Here is a 21,008-nt window from a genome sequence, read left to right as displayed (position 1 = left end):
TTAGAATTTTACAAGAAAACATAACTGCTGTTGTGGACAGATTAAAAAAACTAGAGTCTGAAAACACACTTGTCTGCCAAGCGTTCAGCATAACTGGTGTAGATGTGAAACATCTCCTTGAGAGCAGGCTGGGCGACACCTTTAGTAACTTTTGGCACTGCAGCATGTTCCATGTTAGAGTGCTTGCCACTTGGTAAGTAAAGCAAAGGTGAAAAGCAATTCAGGAACGTTTATTTTACAATGTATGAGAAATGGCTTGAAATGTTGCATTGAAATGTCCCTTCACAAGCAATGGCATTTGAAATCAATGAAACCTCACTGTGGTATTCTGTTCTAGATCCCTTCAATAAAGGGGAATTTCCTCCGTAGTTTCAAAAGTGCTGCTTCATTTTTGACCGCTTCAATAACTCTGAGGGCATAAGCGCCCAGATCAGTGCAAATGTTGCAGAACCTGCCCTGAGAATTGCAATCTTCAAATGAACCAGTATTGGCAAGGAAAGCTATGTCAGTGGTCAGAGTTAACAAATTGTGTACTGGCTGTTTTGGCGTTGCCCATCTCAAGTACCAATGTTGAGAGGGCCTTTTCACAGAAGTTTACATGGGAAGGAAAGAGCGAGCACACATGACCAAAGAGTCATAGAAGAAGTATTGTATGGTGTACTACAATAAGTTTAATTTGCAAAAATCTATTTGGACCTCATATACACTATACATACACTGTCAATATACCATGTTCTATCAGTGCAGAAAGCAAGCAATAATAAAAACAAAACATTCCATAAACACCGGAAAAATACTGTTTCTGTAGTTTTTAATGGCGCGGAAATGTGTAACCACTGATAACCACTGTTTTTTTTAAGGTATTGAAATTACTTGAAAAAACCCCACCAGAATTTACCAAAAATAGAAACTGAAAACAGGAAAGCCTACTTATATCATTTAATATATGGTATGTATTATTTTGTCATTTTATCCCATACTTATTGATTTTTGTCTATATCGCTCTTCCATCTGATTTTATGCCTCCTTTGCACAAACTAATAAATATGAATGAATAATAGTGTTCTCTTGTAATTCTGAACACACAAAGACATTAGAGGTGTTGATTAAGTTTCAATATTTAATTATGAATTGTTTAGTTCAATTTATAAAGCAACAGTTTTCTTTTTAACTCGCGAGAGGTCCGGGAGTGAAAACACATCCCAAGGAAGAGTTATGATTGGTTGATATGGATGTCTTTATTTACAAACGGGGAATTCTATCCTTTTGGTTTATTTGCCTAAAAGAATTTGCTGTTGTAGACCTTGTTGCTTTGCGTCCCTTTTTGTTTTGGCATAGGAACATATCTTCCTAAGATTCTGATGAGCAGCCTGGTGCTGTGCCACCAGCGCAGCCACCTCAGTCTGCCGAAGAGTCTACGGTATGCCAATTTTTGACATTAGGTCAGGCAGCAAAAAAGTCTCTACAAAATATGTCATCTGCAAACTTTGCAAGAGGGAGTTCAGCAGGGGGAGTAGAACCAAACAGTACAGCATGTGGACCACAGACATGTGAAGGCATCTCAGATCTATGCATCCACAAAGGCTTGCTCAGGCAGAGTTAGCTTGTACTGCAAAGCTGGACAACTCTTCCAGAGCTTCCACATAATTTACACCTGGAGATACTATGCCTGCACAGGTACTGAGTGCTAAAGCAGATAACAACCCTGAACATCTTAATAAAGCACTTTTTGCTGCTTATGTAAGCAGATCATTTTTTCATCAGTAGCAAGCAGGTCTGCATAGGACAAGCTTGCCCAAGATCACAAATGACCCACTCAGCATTAGGTTCTTTGGAGCAGTTATTTGTTCCACGATTTTCCCCTTTTTGTTTTTAAGCAGATGTTGTTGCTTTTTCTCCACCGGTTGTATCTTTTAGTTCTGCCCTACTATGAAATGTAAAAAGAAAAATAAATGTAAAAAAGTTGGGAAACACAAAAAAAATTAAAGTTGTTACAAAATGTTAACAAAAACAGCTCTTCTCAGAGCTATCATTATCTATATTGTTTGTAGTAAGTTTCCCTTTTCTCCCTTCTTAAAAACTCTCGAGAGAGCCAGTTAGAAAATCCCTTGTGTGCAGTCTGAAGGGGCAGTGCTGCCTGCTTTACTCTCGTGAGCCTGTCGCGAGACTGTGCCAAAATTTGAAAATCACCCAATAGAAAAGCTCATACTGTTAATCAAGTACCTGTGTCCCATAAAAACAACAGTTGGTCACAACCTAACCTACTTTTCTAACTGCCAAAAGTCTACCAAATACATTTATAATTTTGCCACATCCCATTTTTTACTCCTCCTATAACTCTATCTTGCTCCCAAAGCTTACTCATTTTGCTGAGCACTCCTCTTCTATCAATCAATCAGGGGGTACAAAGCGCGCAACTCACCTGTGAGGGCTTCAAGACGCTGAGGGGCGGGGCGTGCAGCTCCGGTTCAGCCAAAGAGCCAGGTCTTGAGGTTCTTCCTGAAGGTGTGCAGAGTAGGGGAGTGTCTGATGTTGACTGGGTGCTCGTTCCAGGCTTTGGCTGCGATGTAGGAGAAGGCTCTTCCACCCGCTCTGGTTCTGCGGATGCGTGGAGTTTCTGCCAGGGTGAGGTCAGCGGAGCGGAGGTTACTTTTGGGTACGTGGAAGGAGACTCTTTCGTTGAGGTATTGGGTCCGATGTTGTGGAGGGATTTGTAGGCGTGGGTGAGTAGCTTGAAGGTTACTCTCTTCTCGATGGGGAGCCAGTGGAGGTCTTGCAGGTGTTGGGTGATGTGCTCATCTCATGGGATGCCGAAGACGAGTCTGACCGCAGTGTTTTGGATGGTCTGGAGTTTGTGTATTAGGGATTTGTTGATTCCAGTGTAGAGGGCGTTTCCGTAGTTCAGTCTGATTGTCATGAGTGCGTGGGTGATGGTCTTTCTGGCTTCGGGGGGGACCATTTGAAGGTCTTGCGGATGATACGGTGGGTGTTGAAGCAGGTGGAGGTGACGGCGTTGATCTGTCGGGTCATGGTAAGGGAGGAGTCGAGTATGATGCCAAGGTTCCAGGTGTGGTCCGTGGTGGTGGGGGATGCCAAGGGTGGTGGGCCACGTCCTACATCGAAGGGGAGGGTCTGAGGACTAGCACTTCTGTCTTCATCAAGCTGAGTTTCAAACAGCTGCTGCTCATCCAATCTGCGACATCTTTCATTCCTTTTTGGAAGCTGAGACTGGTGGTTTAGGGGTCGGTCGTGAGGGAGAGCATGAGCTGGGTGTCATCGGCGTAGGATACAATGCTGAGTACATGCTGTCTGACGATGGCAGCGAGTGGGCCATATTGATGTTGAAGAGCGTGGGACTGAGCAATGATCTTTGTGGTACTCCGCAGTTGATCTCTGTGGGTTCGGAGAGGAAAGGCAGGAGTCTGATCCTTTGGGTTCTCCCGGCAAAGAAGGAGCAGAGCTAGTCGAAGGCGGTTCCCTGTATTCCGGCGTCGTAGAGTCTGGCTGTGAGGGTGCGGTGGGAGACGGTGTTCAAGGCTGCAGAGAGGTTGAGTAGTATGAGGGCAGTGGTGTGGACTTGGTCGAGGAGCTTGTGGGAGCCATCTGTGGCGGCGAGGAGGGCGTCTCTGTGCTGTGGTTGCTGTAGAATCCGGATTGGGAGGGGTCTAGGATGGAGTTCTCTTCGATTAAGTTTGTCAGCTGGGTTTTGAAGATCTTCTTGGTGTCCTTGGCTGTGAAGGGAAGGAGAGAGATGGGTCGGTAGTTTTTCAGGTCCGTCGGGTCTGCAGAGGGTTTCTTGAGGAGGGGCTTGACTTCTGTTCATTTCCAGTCATCTGGGAAAGTGCCAGATTCAAAAGTGGCATTGATGGTGCGTCGTAACTAGGGCGCTGAGGCGGCGGCTCTTGTGACTGAGATCTTCATAGTGCACCATAGTCTCCTCTAGATTTTGGGGCATGGCTACATCCTCTGGGCTAGATACAATGCCATTAATTGTGATATTGACAAAAATCTTGGATTTTCAAACATGGACTTAACTTGGATTGGCCACAGAGGTGTGGAGTGGCATCAATTGTTACCAATGGTTGAGAGTATTTTGGATTGTGAGCACCCAGGCCTCATGATAGTGCACGGTGGTGGCAATGACCTAGGCACAATCACAGGGATGACGCATGAAATCCTAATGAAGGAGACCTTTTCACAATTGATGTCTCTCTATTCTCACACTGCATTCTAATGTCAAAGGCAACAAGCATTTGCAATGCAATAGGTCTCACATTTATACGAGTTTGAGCTATTGGCATTGTAAATGACAATGCTTTTTATTTAAGTTTGGGTTTTTTAAAACATCAATAAAATGCACTGTCATTTACAGTGCCAATAGCTCAAACTCGTATAACTGCGAGACCTATTGCATTGCAAATGTTTGTTTACATAAGGTCAGCCAGGCTGACGACCTCGGTGGAACAGCGGCCCGAACGGCATGGCTGGAAGGCTAAATCCACCCCCTGTCTGGCGAAACCCTCCTGGGTCCGACCAGCGCAAGACTGACCAGCTAATGGCCGGCCGCGGAGGGGTCCCGCAGTTCAGCTGGGCTGGCTGGCTCGACCGGCTGACTGAGGGCTAGACGGGAAAATCAAGAAAAAAAACTTGAAAATAACAAAAAGAACCATGTCACTAGTAGACGACCTTTACTCTTTTTTTATCACCTAATACAATTAGCCAAATCTGTAATGGCAAAGTATAAATTTGAATGAAAAAAACTCCCTAGCAATGTCTTTAGCAAAACGTTTTTGTAAAAGATAAAAGGTGCAGCTTCCCTCGACACTGTGCCAAAAGTCCTCATTGGTGCAGACAGGCTCTGCTCCATTCGTGTGCTCCTGCCTCAGTCCCACCTGTGCCCTGCAGTGTGTCTGCATGAATAGAAAGGCAACTGAGGGGCTCCGTTAATGGTAGGCAGTATACACAAACATATAAAGAACGAACCTTACAGCAGATGAGGAAGGCGACCGGCCTGCAGAACGAAGGAAAGAAGACCTCACGGTTCTGACCCGGCATCAGAAAAGACGTAAAAAACACTGAACATGAAGATGGAATTTTGAGAATATTTCAGCGAAGGCTCAACATAGGTGAATCGCAAGCTTAAATTCTATATTGCAAAGGCTGCCGCTCCACTTCTACAACTGAGTGTACTGTACTCATGAAGAACAATGCGTGTGCGCTTTTGCAAACTATTCCTTGCTTTAGAAGCACGGCTGTCAGTGGCATATACGAAGGAAACAGGCAGACAACTAACATTAAAGAGGTCCTGGGACCGCTCAGGTCCAATCCAAGTGAGGACGTGCAATCGGCTTCACATTAACGCAAAGACAGCTTGGGTCTTCCTCCGAGGCCACTCGGGTCGGATGTCAGTAAACGAAGCACTTTAGCTGTGAGGAGCTTTGGGCTCCCACCGCTCCCGGTACCTTGAGGATTGCGACGTCGCTGCCCCTCTAGGACTCTGAGGGGTGGAGCACGGGGTCAGCTCTCTCATGTGAGCACGCAGAAAAAGTGGAGCGTTAGCATAATCGGTGCTTGGGGAACAACCAAGAACGGTTCCCCTTGGTCAGACAGTGAGTGAGGGGCTGCAATCAGGCGCAGCGCTCGCTTGGCAGAAGCCAGAGCTATTTAATCTCAAACACGCAGAGGATCCCGTGTTTTCCAGCGATGTCAATGAAAACACGCTCCTGCAATGGAGTGCTTGCTATGGTCTAAACATGGGACCATCTAACCCTGCGGCATCTCCCGGAGCGTGGTGAAGTGTCACCTCCAGGTCAATGCACCATGGACAAATGTAGCCTCCTCAGAGTGGGGTCAGCCAACCATAAACCCTGGTGAGGGTCTGATCACAGCACATGCATGAAGAAAGAAGGGACAAGTCACCTAAAACAACAAGCGGCCGCGAAAGTGAAAGTGATCGGGATCGCGATCAAACATCAAAGCGGCCCTGTATTCAAATGTATTCAAAGCGCCCGCGAAATGTAAGTGATCGCGATCACACTTCAAAGCGGCCGTGTGGCCCGCGAAAGTGAAAGCAAACGAGTGCTTTCAGGCCTCCAAATGGTGCGCGCGCCCGGACGGCGCACATGCACTGTATTTGGAGGCCTGAAAAGCCACTGTTTGCACTTCCAAAACTCGCTTACTATAAGTCTCGCCAGTGCAGCGCTAAAGCGCTGTCTCAGGCGAGACCTAAAAATGGCAATAGTCAAATAGTTTTGCCCTAAGATTGAGAAATCCCAGAAGCATGTCAATGAAACAGTTACTGCATTTCTTTGTGATAATAGCATGGGCTCTATATATCATAACAACATCTGTTTTGATATGCCAGTTGTCAATAGGTGAGATGGAGTGCACTTCACTGTGGAAGGGAACAGGATCTTCTTTAATAACATCAAGGAATGCATCCAGTTCTATGTGTAACTGAACATTATATCCTATAAACACAAATGCTCTTGTCAGAGCCACCCTATTCCAACATTATGCAATTGTTTCATGGTATAAATCCTTTTTTTCCCGGGACATTGACACCTGCAAGAGTTTCGCCAGAGGGGGGGCACTCAAACTCCTACCCTCACTCGTATTTCTCCAGCTCTCATAAGAGTGTCGTGTGCCCAAACATTTAACTTTCATGCATGATAACTGCATCATATGGTTTGTATACTAGACTGTGTAAACACAGAAGCTTCGCCACTGAAACCTCTCTCATGAGGAAGATTTTTTCCATCCCCTACTTTTTTTTCCAGTCCTGTGAGACTCTTGTGAGATTATGAAAACCTTTTTGACAGGAATTTACACTTTCCTTCATTATAGTACTTATGCCTTATGTCGGAAAAAGTGGCCTCTCCAATGACAGTATGACAGCAGTGCATAGTAGAATGTGAGGAGAGATTGAGTTCTCACTCACACTTATCCCAAGACCAACAACTGTGGATAGTAGACTATGTGGAGGGGTGGCCTCTCCATTGAGATATTGATTCAAGGTGACCAGTGTGTAGCATAGGGTGAAAAGAGATAGTGCCTCGCCACTCACATCTTTCCCCAGGCTCAGCAATTTGCATAGTAGTGTGTAGAAGGTACTCACCTCACATGTAAGACCTCTGTGTATCATAGCAAGTATCAGAGGTAAAGGCCTCTCTACTGAGAACTCTCCCCAGGGCAATGGCCGTCTATATTAGGGCGTGGGAATGGACTTGCCTGTCCAATGACACATATCCCAGAATGACACACATTCAAAGTAGCGTGCAGGGAAACATTGTTATCTCCACTAACACCTATCTCCAAAATAACATGGATGTGCAGTACGGTGTGGGCAACATGTGGCCTCTCTGCTGACACCTCTCTCTAGAAAAACAGGGATACACAGTACTGTCTATCTTGCATAACAACTATAGAGAACAGGGCAAGAAGACACTCTTTCCTGTCAAGTCAGACATTTCCCCAGACTAGAACATGTGCAAAGTAGGCTGTGAGTAGAGACTGCTCTCTCTGCTCATACCTTTCTTTATGGTGATGAATTTACATAGTAAGGTATCAAATGGAGTACCCTCTTTGCTGAGAACTTTCTGTTGTGCATATTTGAATGTGAGGACACATTCAGCTCTCTCTCAAACATCTCCCTATGAGGACAGGCATGTGTAGTAGTGTGTAGACACCCCCTGGGTGGGTAGAGAGCCCAACAACGCCAACGCCACCGCCCTCCTGGAGAACCGGAAAAAATCGGCCTCACCCAACTGGCATACAAGGTTGGACACACACTCAACTCCATTTTCACCTCCAGCAAAAGAATCAAATCCAACCACGTCACCTGGACCGGCCACACCATCTTTCACTTCACCATCTCTGACATTCAGCACACCATTCACAAGAGATACAGTGGACACAAGCCCTCAGCACCATCTAACACAAAGCGTCATCAGACCTTAGCCAGGCCATCCAGAACCTCTCCGCATGGACCACCAAATGCGTCATGTCAAGAATTCCTGTCATACAAGGGAAACACGCCCTTATGTAAACAGGAGAGCTGTTACATAACTCAAGGGAAACACGCCCTTATGTAAACAGGAGAGCTGTTACATAACTCAAGGGAAACACGCCCTTATGTAAACAGGAGAGCTGTTACATAACTCAAGGGAAACACGCCCTTATGTAAACAGGAGAGCTGTTACATAACTCAAGGAAAACACGCCCTATAAAGGGAGGAACCGGGAGGTACAAGGCTGTCGGATATTGTGTTTACACCGACGTACCTGCTTCGTGAAGAGCAGTGTTCCGGAGTGGTGCTCCAGTAAGGCAAGAACGGAGGTAGGTCGAGTCGTTACTCCCTGGGCCGTGTCTTGCCCCATCGTCACCTGTGAAGGACCCGGAAGCTCTACCGGTCAACCATTGAGCTTCGCTTTTTGACTCGGCTGAGTCCAAGCGCAGTGGCGCTTTTGCTGGTTGGAGTCGTAACTCCCAGCCCGACCAGAGACACAGGGACTGCCAGCTGTAACGCACACCAGGAGGTGTTTGCCGCGTTACAGACTCGGAAGTCCACAGGATCGATCGAGCGGCTGCTCTCGGTTCAGTCTTCTTGCTTGTGATTGGGGTATCGGTGACGCATCACCAGGAGGTGACTCCGCGTCCCGGTGCAGTCTGAGGAAGAGGTTGAGCGGCTGCTCCCTTCAGGTAGAGACCCCGGCTGGGTGTTTCCCTGACTCCTCGATTCTCCCCAACACTCTTCGTGCCCCTCACAGCCTACCGATTGGCATTGTCGGCCATTTCATTTCTGCCCTCTGTTGGCATACGCCGGGATCGGCGTATATGCAGAGGACGGTTAGGACCATCCGTGCTGTGGGCTGGTAACGTACTTAGCCTGGAGGATTCCAGTGACTATAACTTTTGTTTGTTCTTTGTATTTTATTTGCCTTCATTAAAAGAACTAACCCTTCACAAGTGGTTGCGTCCTCATTGTCGTGTCTGTTAAACGATCCTGAGACGTTCAGGGCGTTACAAAATATCCGACCTTAATAACACTAACTGTCTCCCGGTCGATAACAGACATGGCAACACTTGATGATGTGCTGGCTGCTTTAGCGGCCATGCAAGTTGAAGTGGCTGCCTCTAGGCAAGAAACAGCCGATGTAAAAGCCAGACTGGATGCTATCCAAATGGACCCGCTCACGCCCAGCACCTCCCTCACGAACCAGACCCCTGCGGTAGTAGTGGAAATGCCGGTAGCCATCCCCTTGGCAACACCAGAGAGGTACGGTGGGGATCCTAACACAGTGCAGGTATTCCTCACACAAGTGGCGCTACATTTATCGTGCAAACCAAAGGCGTTCCCCACGAGTCAGGCTCGTGTGGCTTTCCTTATATCCTATTTGGCTGGAAACGCGGCACAATGGGCCGTACCTCTGGTGAGCAGGGACGACCCCCTCTTATGTGATTGGGGTGCTTTTCGCGAGGAATTCCTGAAGGTATTCGACAGAAGGGCTGACTGGTACACGGCGGACCGTGAAATGCTTGAGTTGAGACAGGGATCCAACGACCTGGTGCAGTATCTCAACGCGTTCCGAAGGCTGGTTGCGGAAACCAAGTGGCCTGTTGCTAAACAGACGGCGCTCTTCCATCAAGGGCTGTGCGATGAGCTCAAGGACACCGTGGCTCATATTGACCCTCAACCCAAGACATGTGAGGGCCTTATCAACCTGGTATTACGGCTGGAACATAGGCTAAGTGAAAGAAAGGGGGATCATGGGAGAAAAGGAAAATCCCTTCCATCCTATGTGACGGTGGGAAGTCCTGAAACTTCCACCGCATCCAAGGGAGAACCCATGGACATCAGCTTAATACGAGCGAGCCTCACAGCCACGGAGAAAGAGTCACGCCGTAAACAAGGATTGTGCCTATATTGTGGCAAAAAAGGCCACTACGTACGTGAATGCCCTGCCAAACCGAAGACGTCACGTTATCGGGCCAACCGGTCGGTAACAGCCGTGGTGGACATACCGGCGGAAAACTAGAGGACTCCAAGACCAGAGAAGGGGCATCTCGGAGTCACTCATCCATCCCTTCACTTTCCAACTCGGTCACTAAGGGACAACGACACCTGTTTATCACGGTGCACGTGGGAGTGCATGACCAGTGGATACCCGTTGTGGCCATGGTGGATTCAGGGGCCACTGGCATGTTTATGGACCACAACGAGGCATGCAGGCTAGGGCTAGTGCTTCTTCCCAAAGCAGTACCCGAAGACGTCTATGCGGTAGACGGAAGGCGATTGGTGACGGGGCCCATCGGACAGCACACGGGGGTCCTTCCGATGAGATATGGGAGGAACCATTTGGAACAAATCGATTTTAACATCATCCGAGCGCCCCAATATGGCGTCATATTGGGATTGCCGTGGCTACAGAAACACAACCCCTTTGTGGATTGGCCAACACATCGCATCGAAATGACGTCACCGTATTGCATCCTGCATTGTGGAATAAGAACGGAATCCCTTGACGCAGATGAGAGCGGGAGTCAGACGGTGGCTACAGCGGCAGAAAAAGATGTGGCTCTCCCCCAGGCTTATCACAGTTTTGAGGATGTATTTGATGAGGTGAAGGCGGAAGTGCTACCACCACATAGACAGTTTGACTGCCAGATCGACCTGGTGCCAGGGGCCAGCGTTCCCAGCGGCAGGCTGTATGCCCTGACGGAGCCTGAAAACGTGCATCTCCGGGGGTACCTGGATAAACTCCTCAAGCTAGGATTCATCCGCCCGTCCAAGTCTCCGGCCGCCTCGCCACTCTTCTTCATCCCGAAGGCTAATGGGGAGCTGAGAGCCTGTGTGGACTTTAGGGCATTGAATGCGATAACCATAAAAAATCGGTACCCCTTGCCTCTCATCAGTGTACTTCTGGAACAGGTCAAGAAAGCTCGTATCTACACCAAGTTGGATTTGAAAGGGGCATACCATCTGGTGCGCATGAGGGACGGAGACGAGTGGAAGACCGCCTTTAAGACCAGGTTCGGCCTTTTTGAGTACCTCGTCATGCCGTTCGGTCTGTGCAACGCCCCGGCAGCCTTTCAGTACTTTTTGAATGAGGTATTCAGAGAGGAGTTGGATATCTACGTGGTCGTATATATCGACGACATCCTCATCTATTCGTCCAGTGTGGAGGAGCACGTACACCACGTCAAAGCTGTGCTCCAAAAGCTGAGGGAAAACATGCTGTTTTGTAAACTCAGCAAGTGTGACTTCCACGTCACATCCGTGGAATTCCTCGGAGTGATGCTGAGTCCAGAGGGACAGGAGATGGCAGAACGAAAGATCAAGGCGGTGAAAGAATGGCCGGTGCCCCAAAGCGTGAAGGACGTCCAAAGTTTCATTGGCTTCGCCAACTTTTACAGGCGGTTTATAGATGGATTTTCAGGAGTGGTGGCCCCAATCACACAGCTACTGAGGAAGTCCAAGGAGTTTGTCTGGTCCCCTGAAGCGAACAAAGCCTTTGAGGCCCTGAAAAGCGCCTTTGGTAAGGCGCCGGTGTTGGCTCACCCCGATCCGGATCTCCCCTACGTGGTGGAAGCGGACGCGTCGGATGTGGCGCTGGGGGCTATCTTGTCCCAACGCAACCACGACACAGGGGTGCTTCATCCCGTTGCGTACATGTCCCGCAAACTCAACGACGCTGAACGCAACTACCATATTGCGGAGAAGGAGCTTCTCGCAATCAAGGACGCCTTCACCGAATGGAGGCATTGGTTGATGGGGGCAAGACATGTGGTATCGGTGTACACGGACCATCGGAACCTACAGTTCATGACGGCCACAAGACACCTTTCTCCCAGACAGCTGCGGTGGATGATCTTCTTTGCGGGGTTCAACTTCCGCATCACATATCGGCCGGGGACGGAAAACCGGAAGGCGGACGCCCTGTCCCGTCAATCTGCAGTTAAGGAACCATTGCCTGCGACCGAGCATTCCATCATTTCCCCGAGGATGGTATTGGGGGTTATCCAACCGGATACTTTCCTGAGGGGAATAAAGAGAGGGATCAGGTCATTCGCATGGCGGAGGTGGCTCCTCAGTCACAGAGAATGGCAGCTGAAGGACGGGATACCCCTGAAGGGCAGGTGCCTATTGATACCCACGCCTAGGCTAAGGAAACAAGCATTCATCTGGTGCCATGACTCTCCATGCGCAGGTCATTTGGGCTTTGAAAAAACGGTGGCTAGCATGGGACGGCATTTCTGGTGGCCAACCATGAGAGTGGATGTCAGGAGGTGGGGACAGGAGTGTCCTACGTGTGCTACCATGAAGGCCGACCATGGCCGAACCCAAGGGCTCTTACATCCACTTCCGACCCCGGATAGACCATGGGATAGTATATCACTGGACTTCGTGGTGGGCCTACCGGTAGACCAGGGGATGACGGCAATACTGGTGGTGGTGGATTACTTGACGAAAATGGGGCACTTCATCCCCTGCAAGAGAGTCCCTACGGCCGGGGAATTGGCGTCACTACTCCTAAAGAATGTGGTACGACTGCATGGATTACCTGGGGTGATCGTGTCGGACCGGGGGTCGCAGTTTACTGCGCAATTCTGGAAGACTTGGTGCACTGCGCTGCATGTTAAGACCGCCCTGTCCACCAGCTACCACCCTCAAACGGACGGCCAAACCGAGCGCCTGAACCAAACGCTCAAACAGTATCTGCGATGTTTTGTGGACCAGGGCAGGGAAGAATGGGTCGACTTGCTATGGGTTGCAGAGATAGCCTATAACAACGCCACTCACAGCTCCACACAGTCATCTCCGTTCTATAGCAACTATGGCCAACATCCCAGGTTCTTGCCATTTCTACATCCGTTCAGAGAGGACAGGATTCCTGCCACAGCGGACAGGGTGGCACACATAAAAGACACGTTGATGCGCTCAAGGGCTGTCCTAATAGAGGCCAAGAGAAGATACAAGGCTGCGGCAGATAGGAAGAGAAGGCCCGGGCCACTGTACCGCACTGGAGACTACGTCTGGATATCCACAAGAAACATGAGGTTTCGAAAGAACAGTGTGTTCCATCCCAAGTACATGGGCCCCTATCGAATTACCAAGTGTATGGGTCCCGTGAACGTGAAGGTGTGCTTGCCCCAGTCATTGCGGATACACCCTGTCTTTCATGTATCATTGCTCAAACCAGCACCCTCCAAGCCGTCTGGGACACCTAGGCCGGTATGCGTGGAGTCGGAGGTGGAGTATGAAGTGTCGGGCATACGGGCGTCCAAATGGCGCAGGGGGAAGCTGTGGTACCTGGTTGCGTGGAAAGGCTATGGCCCGGAGGAGCATTCATGGGAACCGGCTGAAGGGGTTCATGCTCCGCGCTTGGTCTCCTTGTTCCATCGGCGTTTTCCTGCCAGCGCTGGACCCGTGGGGAGCCGCTGAGAGGGAGGATGTACTGTCAAGAATTCCTGTCATACAAGGGAAACACGCCCTTATGTAAACAGGAGAGCTGTTACATAACTCAAGGGAAACACGCCCTTATGTAAACAGGAGAGCTGTTACATAACTCAAGGGAAACACGCCCTTATGTAAACAGGAGAGCTGTTACATAACTCAAGGGAAACACGCCCTTATGTAAACAGGAGAGCTGTTACATAACTCAAGGAAAACACGCCCTATAAAGGGAGGAACCGGGAGGTACAAGGCTGTCGGATATTGTGTTTACACCGACGTACCTGCTTCGTGAAGAGCAGTGTTCCGGAGTGGTGCTCCAGTAAGGCAAGAACGGAGGTAGGTCGAGTCGTTACTCCCTGGGCCGTGTCTTGCCCCATCGTCACCTGTGAAGGACCCGGAAGCTCTACCGGTCAACCATTGAGCTTCGCTTTTTGACTCGGCTGAGTCCAAGCGCAGTGGCGCTTTTGCTGGTTGGAGTCGTAACTCCCAGCCCGACCAGAGACACAGGGACTGCCAGCTGTAACGCACACCAGGAGGTGTTTGCCGCGTTACAGACTCGGAAGTCCACAGGATCGATCGAGCGGCTGCTCTCGGTTCAGTCTTCTTGCTTGTGATTGGGGTATCGGTGACGCATCACCAGGAGGTGACTCCGCGTCCCGGTGCAGTCTGAGGAAGAGGTTGAGCGGCTGCTCCCTTCAGGTAGAGACCCCGGCTGGGTGTTTCCCTGACTCCTCGATTCTCCCCAACACTCTTCGTGCCCCTCACAGCCTACCGATTGGCATTGTCGGCCATTTCATTTCTGCCCTCTGTTGGCATACGCCGGGATCGGCGTATATGCAGAGGACGGTTAGGACCATCCGTGCTGTGGGCTGGTAACGTACTTAGCCTGGAGGATTCCAGTGACTATAACTTTTGTTTGTTCTTTGTATTTTATTTGCCTTCATTAAAAGAACTAACCCTTCACAAGTGGTTGCGTCCTCATTGTCGTGTCTGTTAAACGATCCTGAGACGTTCAGGGCGTTACACGTCAACAGAGTTGTCCCGATGAACCCAGCAAAAACCAACAAAACCTCAAAACAAGTCAGCTGATACACCCCAGAGCTCAGAACCACAAAGCACAACTGTTACTGATTAGAGATACAGTGGTACGCCTCAGGAAACCCCTCTGACAGAGCCACTCACAAAGCAGCTCTCAGCAACTACCACCAACGCATCAAGGAAATCAAGAGAACAGCCATCAAAGCCTGCATCTATACAGCGGTCAACCACACAAAAAGAACTCTTCAAAATAGTCAAGGAATTCTCCAACCCAGCAGCCGCAGAGAACATAATCCACCCCTCGCAAGAACTCTGCAACACCCTTTTGAACTACTCCCACAGGAAGATTGCCATCATCTACAACAACTTTGACCCACAACCCACTGCTCTCAACCTCAACAGCCTCGACCAACCAGCACACAGCAGCCGAATGATCAGCACTTGGCCTCCGCTCACCACTCAGACCACCATGGCCATTATGTCATCCGTTCACTCAATGGCACCCACCGACCCCTACCCCCACCATCTTTTCAAACTCGGAACCGACCCTATTTGCACGAAACTCACCAGCATCATCAACACCTCCATCACCACAGCAGCCTTTTCAGACAGATGGAAACATGCAGAGGTCTGACCCCTCCTAAAGAAACCCTCTGCCAACCCCAGCAATCTCAAAAATTACCGACAGACCTCCCTGATCCCCTACCCAGCCAAAGTATTTAAGAAGACTGTCGACGGGGGCGTGGCCTGGCGCAGACTAAGATGGCGGCTTAAGAAAGGTGCTCCACCGCAGCAATATCCATCAACTATCCGTTCTTGACGAGGCTGCCGCGATCGCAGTGCCTGTGGAACACTCGCCGCACCGAACGGTGTGAGACTCTGGTAACGCTGCCCTTGCCTGATCTCATTTCCCCGGCTGCGTACTCCAAGGCGGTGCCCAGGCGAGGGCCTGGCGGGAGTGGGCGGCGCTTGGGTGATCGCCTCGCCCGACCGAGGACCTGCTGCTGCTGCTGCTGGAGGCTCGTAGCTTGCCTGAACATAAGGAGGCCCCCGGCGGACCTAACGCTTCTCACTGACACATATCGGGTGACGGCATGAGACAGCGGGGCTGCAGCGAGAACCGGTGTCTCAGGCCGGGATCAGGACATGCCCAACTCCGACCATCAGCGGCCGACACCCTCTTCCTGCCCGACCGAAGCTCCAGGAAAACAGGCCCGGCACCACAAGGAAAAAGCGGATGGTAAATCGGGGGTATGGAGTCCTCCCCCTTCTTCCCGCCCGACTCCGTGTATGTGTAAAGCCCGTCTCAGCACCCATTGGGCAGGAACTACAAAGGCCAACCACGCACAGTGCACCCTTGGCAGCAGAGACTTATAACAGAAGCCAGCGGTGTCAGGTGTTGCACACCGCACCAGCCAGTGTCACCTGCCAGGATTTCTCAGTCTGTGCACGCCATCCCAGTCGGCTGAGGACCCCCTCCCATGAAATAACCACAAACTGGTAAGGCCAGAAACAGTAGTGGGCAAGCTTGTGGCGTTCACGGCGTCTCTACCTGGCAACGTGATGTTGGGGCGGCGAGCCCTCCCTATGGGTGCAGGTGGTGCAGCCTTGCCCTGGGGTCCCCACGCTCTTATTGCCACTGGACACTAAATAGAGACCTCTGCCCCCTTCACCACGGAGTGGAATCCTCGGCCAGACACATACCAGTGATAGACTAGTTTCGGGGCTGCACCCACCTTGGGGCCTAGTCACGAGAATCGAGGCATTGATGGTGCTCGCAGAAGCTCGGCACACTGCGCTTTACATGGAAGCTACACACGTGCGGCCCCTCCAGGATTGAGTGGATATACGACGGCTGCTGGACGAGGGGAAACACGCGGGCCGTGCCTGCTTTAACAATACGCCAGAAGCTTCAGGGGTACTGAAACCTCTCTAGCCGCATTACAGCTGGCACCTGGAGGCGGGTGGACATTACCCCCACGGCGAGGTTCCCCAGACACTACTGAACCTTGGAAAGCATAAAGAGGTACAGACACCCTCAGTGGCTGCAATATAGGGGGAGCTAAAAAGACAGTGCCTGCTATACTACCATTGATGCTGTGCAGCGGCCGGTAGTCCACCCGGCTTACCAATATTGTGCGTTATTCCGGTGCAAGATCTACTCACCATCAAGTGACCAAACTGCTCCCAAGACAAGGTCGCCTGGCCTCCCGTCATGATGAAGCCCAAGGGAGGTTCATCTGTGCAAACTAATAAACTTGATAAATACCCAGATCCCAAACAGTCAATGCCAGAAGATGGAGTCACGGGTGGCCTGACAGGCGACCCCGAACCATCACTCAGCTCCATAATGGCGGCAATCCAAGTGCTGGGCGCTACACTGTAAATGAAGTTTGCTAAAGTCTCCATCTAAATGAACCTGCTCAGGGCTGACATGAACAAGACATCGGAATGCGTAACGCAGACAGAAGTCAATGTCACAGAGCTACAAAACAAAACTCTGAAACTGGAAGAAAGAGTCCAACAATTGGTCCATCAGCACGGTCAGGTGGCTCTTAAGATGGAGGACCAGGAAGTGCAGGCCCGCCGCAACAACGTTCGAGTGGTAGGTGTTCCAGAAGGGGCAGAGGGACAAAGTGTGGACCTTTTCCTCGAAGCCCCCAGGACGATTATAGCTAAAATCCTCAACTACAGAGATCGCGACGCAATACTACAGGCGGCCCGCCTACATGGAGATCTCAAGTATAAAAATGCAACTATCTGGTTTTACCCTCAAGGTCCAACAAGAACACCACTCCCTCGACGGGGTGAAGTGGGCACTCAGGGACAAGGGCATCAAGTACATGATGTTTTTTCCAGCAAAACTTAAGGTTATGGCAAATGGGAAATCATGGTTCTTCATGACCCCATCGAATGTGCAAGCATGGCTGGATGAAGGGGTCACACGGAGGACGAGGCCGGCGATCTCAGGAAGCTGGAGGGATTCTCGAGTGAGTCTGCAGAGCTCCCAAGACGGCACAGCAGAACCTGAAAAGAGAAGCCTGCGATCGTGGAGATTGAGATCCATGAGCCCGGTTGCCTCGGCGACCGGCAGAAAATGAACTCCTATCGTCTGGCAACAGACTCTAGGACTCATTGCAACACTTAGTAATGTATACCATTTGCTCTTTTACACAGAGGGGTAGTGGCTACCAAGTAGGGAGGGCACTGCGGGACCAATAATATGCCCCAGTGAGGGCTGGAGTTGGGCTCCGGGGGCCCTAAAGCAGTTTCACCCCACAACTCCTGTAACAGTTAACGGGTTTCTTGGGCAACAGGCGCTCTGCTAGTTGTGGATGTGGGTAGTTTTGAGCCTACGCAGCAGTGTAGCAGGGAGGGTAGGGACATTCATATGGGTTCTTCTTTTGTTGTGTGCATCATCTCTTTCAACGGGAAGTGGGGAGGAGGGTTGGGAGGGGGGTGTTGGGTTGGGACTGCACAACTTTTATACGTTACCGGAATTGCATTGACGAAACATGCTGGCATTTACACAGAGGAAGTTGGAATTTACTTTGGGTCCAATGAGTACGCAATGGGACAAAAGCGCTAAAATATTGAGCTGGACCGTCAATGGGCTTAGAGATAAAGTCAAACGTAGTGTCATACTGCAATACATTAAGCGACATGCCCCTGATGTTATTATGCTTCAAGAAACGCACCTGGTGGGAAACTCCTGTAATGCACTCAACAGGTGGGGCTACAACTTGCTAGCGCATGCGGGATTCACAACCAGCTCCCAGGGAGTAGGCATTATGGTAAGAAACTCCTTTCCCTTAGCTGTGAGTTCAACCTGGACAGACGACCGAGGCAGGTATATGATTTGATTTGATTTTGGATTTGTAAAGCGCGTAGCTACCCAAGGGCGTCCCAGCGCTGTCGTGTCAGCTTGAAATGCTCCTGGGGGGGGGGAATTATTGGGGGAAGAGCCAGGTCTTCAGTAGCCTGCGGAATGGCAGCAGGTTGGTTTCTTTATGGATGCTGAGGAGGAGGCTATTCCAGAGCTTTGGGACGTTGTATACGAAGCGGCGCCCACCCGTACGCGCTCTTTTTTTTCTAGGGATGCTGGCAAGGAAAAGGGAATCTAACCTAAGCTGTCTGGTGAATTTGTGGGGTTTGATGAGTGGTTTTAGTATGGAGGGGCCTTTACCCTGGAGGATTTTGTGAGAGATGCACAGGGTTTTAAAGGCGATGCGCTCCTGAATAGGGAGCCAGTGGAGAGCTTTGAGGGAGTGTTTAGCAGAGCATCTGGATTTCGTCCCCGTGAGGAGTCTTGCTGCGGCATTCTGAACGTGCTGGAGTTTTTTGATGACAGCTACTGGGGCGCCCAGGTACAGGGCGTTCCCGTAATCCAATCTAGAGATGATGAGGCCCTGGATAAGAATTTTTCTAGACTGGGGAGGGATAAGAGGGAGGATCTTCCGGGCAGTTTGAAAGAAACCAAAGCATGTGCCGGCTGTCTTTCTCGCTTGGGCTCTGAAGCTAAGGTCCTGGTCAAGCCAGATGCCTAGGCTCTTGATTTCATTTTTTGGTATAGGGGGGGAGCCCATGCTGGGTGGCCAGGTGAGAGACTTGGGGAGTTTGTGTGGGTCACCTAGGAGCATAATCTCCGACTTCTCGCCATTGAGTTTGAGGCGGGAGTCGCCCATCCATTTAGATATGCTCTGCAGGCAGGAGACCAGATTCTCCATGGACTGGTCGGACTGATTGATGGAGACGACTAGTTGGGTGTCGTCGGCGTACATGACCACCTTTATGCCGAATGGTGAGACTATGTCGTCTAAAGGGGCCATGTAAACGTTAAAAAGCGTGGGGCTCAGGGACAATCCCTGGGGAACCCCACACTGAAGGGGAAGGGCTTTGGAGTGACCGTGACTATCGGCCACTTGGAAGGTCCTATGCTCTAAGAACGATTTCAACCAGGCCAGGGCGGTCCCAGTGACTCCAGTTTTGTGAAGACGGTGGAGGAGGATGGTATGGTCCACCGTGTCAAAGGCGGCGCTCAGGTCCAGGAGGATCACTGCCACTGATCCCCCTGCGTCCAAGATGGATCTAGTCTCCTCTGTCACGGCCAGGAGGGCGGTGTCGGTCCCCTGTCCTGGTCTGAACCCTGTCTGGGAGTGGCGAAGGAGGTTGTGGGTCTCTAAAAAGGTGGATAGCTGTTCATTCACGATCTTTTCCGCCGCTTTGCTGATGCCTGGGAGGAGGGAAATAGGTCTAAAGTTGGAGGGGTCCGTGGGGTCGAGGTGGGGTTTCTTGAGGAGGGCGCGTACTATCACACTTTTCCAGTTGGTGGGAACTATCCCTTGGGAGAGGGAGGCATTAATCAGCCTGGTTAGGAGGGGGAATATTGTAGGGGCGACTAATTTCAGTTTGCTCATTGGCGCTGGATCGGCCGGGGAGCCGCTCTTAACTTGGTTGAGGGTGGCCACCATCGTCTCAGTGGATATGAGGGAGAAGGTGTCCAGGAAGGGGGCGTCTCGGTCGGTGGGCCGAGCTGGTGGGTCTGGCGGGGGGTGGAGATGAGGGACGGTCTTTAGGATTTCGAGGATTTTAGAGGAAAAAAACTCGGCAAGTTGGGTGCATCTAGCGCCGGTAGGGTCGGCGACGGGCTGAGGTTCGGGGACTTTCATAAGTGACCGTACAATGCAGTAGGTCTCCTTGGAAGAGTTAGCTGCAGCTAGAATTTTTCCTTCAAAATAGGCAGCTTGCATATCTTTTATACAGGTTTTATACTGTTTCATGGATGATTTATATTTGTCTCTGCTGTTTGAGGCCCAGTCTTTCCTCCAGAGGTGTTCTAGTTTTTTGCATTTTTTCCACGATTCGCGCAATTCTGGGGTGAACCAAGGTGATTTGAATGATCCCTTCTTACTGGGGAGGTGTTTATAGGAGAGGACCGAGTCTAGGGATGTTTCTATCCAAGTTCGGATTTGGATGTCCGCTAGCGAGGGGTCCGGATCCAGAGTGGGAGTGGAGGCTGTCAACTGGCTGATCCATGCACCCGTGTCAAGTTTGTGCCACGGGCGGGAAGGTGCCTGGGGTGGAGGGCTGTGAGTGGCTTCGGTGGTGATTGGGTGATTTAGAAGAATCAGGTGGTGATCTGACCAGGGGATAGGGAGGGGTATTGATGTGGTGAGTTCCGGAATATTTGAGAAGATTGGGTCCAAGAGATTGCCCTTGATGTGGGTGGAGTGGAGATTTTTAAATGAGAGGCTGAGTGCGGCTAGATCTTCTTTGAGGTCTACAGCTATTTTGTTCCCTGGGTCGTCGAAATGAACTATGTCACCCTACAGTAACACATTACTGATTACTTTCCAATTACAGCTGATGAAGGATATGGTCTACAGACGTGGTTGATGACACCATTTGGAAATCCACAGACTGAACCACAAAAGGCATACAACTCTGCCCTTTGCAGAACTCGAAACATCACCGAAAGAAGCTGTGGAATGCTCAAGTCCAGGTTCCGTTGCCT

The 21,008-nt window shown here is 50.4% G+C and overlaps 1 long non-coding RNA gene across 1 annotated transcript in view; it reads left to right on the top strand.

Moving 5' to 3' along the window:
* Positions 1-867: 867 nt before the first annotated feature.
* The window catches only part of LOC146858181 (uncharacterized), a 39,375-nt gene continuing 19,234 nt past the window's right edge, over positions 868-21,008 (top strand). Inside the window, exon 1 of the long non-coding RNA XR_014979664.1 lies at positions 868-949. This is a non-coding gene — a long non-coding RNA (uncharacterized LOC146858181). The remainder of the gene's footprint in view (positions 950-21,008) is intronic.

Source organism: Triturus cristatus, chromosome 3_2, assembly GCF_964204655.1.
Source record: "Triturus cristatus chromosome 3_2, aTriCri1.1, whole genome shotgun sequence".
NCBI classification, from domain to species: Eukaryota; Metazoa; Chordata; class Amphibia; order Caudata; family Salamandridae; genus Triturus; species Triturus cristatus.
The sequence above is the reverse complement of the archived record's forward strand: the minus strand, read 5'-3'. Positions and strand labels throughout refer to the sequence as shown.